Source organism: Lagopus leucura, unplaced genomic scaffold, assembly GCF_019238085.1.
Source record: "Lagopus leucura isolate 7727_CA_CO unplaced genomic scaffold, USGS_WTPT01 Super-Scaffold_100002, whole genome shotgun sequence".
In the NCBI taxonomy this organism is placed as follows: domain Eukaryota; kingdom Metazoa; phylum Chordata; class Aves; order Galliformes; family Phasianidae; genus Lagopus; species Lagopus leucura.
The window spans coordinates 77942323-77947884 of NW_024962263.1; positions in this window are offsets into that span (position 1 = coordinate 77942323).

A 5562-nucleotide genomic window follows, 5' to 3' on the forward strand; every position below is an offset into this window, starting at 1 on the left:
AAAAAAAAAAAAAAAAAAAAAAAAAAAAAAAAGAAGTTTTTTTTAAAAACCCAATCAATTATTACTTCAATAATAACTACTGCATCTTGCTCAAAGCATCAGTTGACAGCTGTACGATTTTGCACTGAAGCTATCATACTGGATTCAAACAGCTAGAAGGAACTACCACGCTAATGGATTCCAGAGCCAGCAGGATCATCTTGCTTAGCAAATCTGATGGCTTGTGCAAAGCAAATTGTAGATAGAGAAGATCATGGGGAAATAGATCCCATTTTATTGTTGTTCCACTGCTTAATTAGTAACAGTGTAAAAAATGTGTGATTCATCTTGCTTGTATACATACAGTATCAATTTCCATTTTAAGGAGTTTGCAGAATACCATCCTGCCACCTCAGTATTGAACTCAGCAGCTTTTGTGCACTTTTTCCAAAGAGACATCTAGTCTGTACTCAAAGACATCGAGAAATGGAGAATACACCAGAATTCTTGGTATTTTGTTCCAATGGTTAACCACCACCAAAATTATTTCCTGACTGCTTATTTTCAGTATCTTCTGATTTAAATCACGCAGACAGATCTTCCTGATGGCATTTTGAACAGCTACAGCCTCCATCCAACACCTATTTAAGTCAAGGGAAACATTCCTATTAATTACAAGGAATAGCGAACCAGGCTCCGAATTGTATATAACGCATCTCTGTGGTTTATGAGGTGAATGCTAAAGAAAGTCTCTCTTCATATTCCAGCAGAGAGACAATATGAATGATAGAGAGAATGCTGCCCTCTTACGGTTTTGTGGTTGAATTTGTCCTCATAATATATTAAAAATACAAAAATAATATTTTTTGGCTGCCGCATGCTGTTTTGCTCTGTTTTATGTATGGCACTGAACAGCAAGTATGCAACAAGCAGGACTCCTTTCATAATAAATAATCTAAAAGCACTGAAAATGCAGCCCATACTGGCAATACTGAAGGTGATAATGCACAAAGACAGTGGGTGATTTAAGAGACAAGTATGGGACCACTGTTTTCCAGACAGCTTTGTTAGCTGAAGTGGGCTGGGACACAGCTGGGTACTCGTTTTGTTTTCCATGCTTGAAACCAAGAAACCTGTTCCCATGATGAAGACTCCTTTGTTCTCCAGAGGAACTGATTCGTGCCCCGTGCCTTCCCTGCTGGGGAATGTGGCATCCATGGATACCACTGAGTAGGACATACAGGGGGACCTCTTCTAGTTTAAGAGTATGTCAGTTCAGGACTGTGCACTCAAATTACTAGAACCTTTTTTCCCCTTCAAATAAGTAATCTCCTTTACATGCATAAAGGAACAGGCATAGGTATAAAATGACTGCAAGCAAATCCAACATGTTCGTCGTAGCTGTTGAGCAGTATGAAACATACGCAGCATACTCTGCACACATAACCTACGCAGGGCCAGGGCAGCTGGCCTCCCCTGCCTTCCATGTGCACCCACTGCCATGCTGACAATTTGACCATTATTGTTTCCATGACCAGTTGAAATTTCACAATGAATCACGTGACATTACAAGAGAAGACCCTGTGCAGTGACCTCCCTGGAAAAGGATATCTGCAGCCTATTCACAGAAGCCTTCTATTTTTTGGTAAGAACTGGGTATAACACAGTATAACCTCAGACCATGAGCTCAGTCATGTCCCACACACAGCAAAGTCCTTCATGTGCAAAACCATGAAAGAAACCACATCAAGATGTGTAGATCATTGAAAACTTTAAGAAAACATCACTCAGATTTATCTATCACTTCTTTACTAGAAATAACCAAATTCTGTCATGACTAACTATTTAGACACGTAGAAATGGGAAAAATGCATAAAATAACTAGTTCTATTTAAACAATTCATATGCCAGAATAGACCATTAGGTCATGTAGCTTCATCTCCTGCATAACACAAGCCACTGAATTTCACCTAGTTACTGCCAACAAGCTGTGTTTAACTGTAACAGCAAAGCACTGGTGTGAAAATTTCAAGAAAGATCATTTTGATCTTCCAGTGGCAGTCTGTGAAGGCTGAATCTCTCTCATTCTTAAGTGTTTGTTTCTCCTTCACTTCCCACTGCAGGACATCTGTCTACCTCTCTGTCACTGTTTCATGACCTTACTGACCAAAGAAATCTCTTAATTTTACAGATGGATAACCCAAAGAGGTGTTACTCAAAGGATATGTTGCTTTTTTTTTTAATGCAGGCTTTCAAAAAAATAATGCCTTTACCTCCACAATGGTGTTTCTTAATAGTTATGGCTGTAGTCATGACAACATTCTGTAAAATAAGCTTCTGTTCTGATGTGGGGTGGTAAACTCATGATGTTACTGCACTGAAAGAGGAACTTCACCCTCAGTGCAATTTAATGATATGATATTCCTTTTCTCAAAATAGAACTGAAAGGTTTGAGTTTGGTCAGACATGAAAGGAAGGCTGAAAAATGTCTTAGATACCAAATATAAGTATTCAACACATTTCAGTCCACTTTATTTTGGGACAGGTTATAACCCTGTAAAGGACTGAATGGCAGTAGAGTAATTCTGGTTTCTAGTTGATCTCAGCATGGAAAATCTTCTGTCACTTTTCTCATTTAAGAAGATACTTCCCTCTGAGCATAGGCAGGGTTTTGCTGCTCTTTGGTGTCCTACAGAAAGTCAGAGGTCAGACCTGCCCAGGTATTTGCCCCTGTCTCTTTCTTGTGCCAATATTGTACATTTTGAAATGTCAAAATAAAGGTAGAACTAAGATATATTGCAAATAAGTTCTGTGGGCTTTGGGAGTCAACCTATACAAAGTCTTACTCAAAAGTTCATTTTAATTCCCATCACTGTGTCCTTTCTCAACGTAATGACATCAGGAAGAAAAAAAGAAAAAAAAGCAACAAAAAAGCAACAACAGCAAAAAGAACAGCACAAAGCAAACTTTAATGTTGCTGTACAGACCAAAGCAGTGTAAGTTCCTGTACTGTTTATGTCTACCCAAGAAAAAAATCCACGCTGACTAAGCAGGCTTACCATGGCCTCAAGTTGCATCAGGGGAGGTTCAGGTTGGATATTGGGAAAAATTTCTTCTCCAAAAGAGTGGTCAGGTGCTGGAATGGGCTGCCTAGGGAGGTGGTGGAGCCATTGTCCCTGGCAGTGTTCAAGAAACATTTAGATGTTGTACTGAGGGACATGGTTTAGTAGGGGAATATTGGTGGTAGGCAGAAGGTGGACTGGATGATCTTGGAGGTCTTTTCCAACCCTTGGTGATTCTATGATTCCCTGATTCTTTAATCCTTCTCAAAAGATTCAAGTGGAATAGGTGTCTGGCAAAGCTATCAGATAAGGACCACAGACCTCAAATCAGAGACCGCAAATTTCTATTCCACAAAGATATCTGATGGTGGCAAGCAGCAAGAGATACACGCATAGAAAATCCACAGATTTAAAGGGAAATTTTCACAGATCTGTATCTTCTTTTGTCTTCATAATGGTGTATAAGGTTTGTGACTTACTCATACACACAGCTTACTAGCAAGGCTATCTTGTTAACCATGTACTCCGGGTTGAAATTATAAACATTTCCTTAATAGAGGGTTACACTGAAATATAACCAGTTTGCATTTCTTGTACTACACTGAAAATGCATATAAGCAGTGATGCAGGTTAAATAACGTTTACCAAAAACTACCCTGGTATTTTGATTTACTCATTCTGCTGGTAAGTGTTCTTTCTTCTTCTCCACAGATGTGGTAAGTGCAGCATGGCATATTTTATACATTTGGGCTTGAAATGCATTTAATTGTTTATATCATGTATTTTCAGTATCTTAACCAGAAATATTCCTTGCCAAGTATCTGTATTTATGTCACTGACAAAACCTAATGCTACAGGGAAGAACTTCAGAAGACTGTGCTATCTTCACAAATGAAACACAAGTTCTGTATAGCTTTAGTGATGTGGCTCACGGCAGTGTTGTGGACTCTCCAGCTTCACACTCTGCATGAGGCCAAGAAAGACTACTGCTACTAAAACTCAAGCTGATGGGAAAAATAGATGAAGTTATTCTAGAAGACACTGCTCGGTTAATGCCACTCCTCAGAACTCCCCTTGAAGGAGCTGATGGGGGGATGCCATAGAACTATCCACCACTGTACAAGAATGCAGGCTGTGAGATAAAAGGAACAAATCATAGGAAGTGCCAACTGCTTGTAGGTATCTTTGGGTGCACTGAGCCCCACTTTTCCCTGACCCTTGACCACAGTGCAGTGCTGGAGAGCACATGGTAGAGACTATATGCCTGTCAGCTGTACCAGACTCAGGTGTTCTCATTTACCTTGGTGTTGCTGCCCTCTTCTCTGTGGAAATCTGTTTACTGGACTTTCAGAGATGAAAATAGCTAAAACACCTCATATGCTGCGAGGTGCTACAAAACAGACTTACCATCTCCTTCTTGCGTGTTTTGTATTATCTGTGTCTTGGGCTTTTATTTTTTTATGCATACCTCATCCTTCCTTATTAGTATGGATAAAGGAGATGATGATTACTGAGATTACAACATTTTTATTCAGAGCCCCTCAACGGACATTCTGAGCATTTTTATAGCTATTTGTATCTACTCAAAACAGAAATGGGCAAATGAAAGAGAGCTTTATGCTAAGAAAGGCCTGAAAACAATGGGATGACTTAATCTAAAGAGGTGAAGGGAAGAAGTCTTCAAAAATAAGTGAAAAGTGGCTGTTCTCTACCCACACTGAGCACAAAAGAAGAAGAAATCAAGTTAAGTGACAAGAGAGATATGGACTGGATTCTAGAAAATACATTATGCTTGAAAGACAATTAAATGGAATGGACTGCCCAGGGAGGTGGTGGAGTCACCGAGCCTGGGGGTGTTCAAGGAAAGACTGGATGTTGTGTTGAGGGTTTAGTGGGAGCTATTGGTAACAGGTGAACGGTTGGACTGGATGATATTTTAGGTCTTTTCCAACCTTGGTGATTCTATGATTCTATGATTCTATGATTTTAAATACTGGAAGAGATTGTGTGAAGCTATGGCTTCACTGTCACTAGGGTTTTATAAGGAGAGGTTAGACCTTGATCTGGTTAGGCTGATTTTATCTGTTGGCAGCAAGAGGTATTCACTAATTTTTCAGAGTCCTTTCTAGGGAACAGCCACAGTCTGAACAAACTCTGGCAACATCAGCTCCCCATCAACTGATGCTGAAAGCTCAAGAGCTGAAGTAGGTATAAAAGTCTCAGGAAAACCAGGCAACCTTTCCAAAAGGGTTAGGGAAAGGCTGCACAAGCACACCTGAAGACCATGAGCCTATTATATACACTGTCGCCATCCTGAGAGAGGGTTAGCAGACGTGGAAGGATGAAGTCATGTGGTTAAAGGACATTTGCTAGTCGATGTTTACACCAGCAGACAGGAAACCAAATTAACAAACTCTTGGCAGAGTTACCAGGAGAGGGCTTTTTATTTATCACTCATGTGGATGTATTGCTGTTTCCACCCAGTAAGTCTGTGTTCCTTCTCTGAACGCAGTTTCACGTA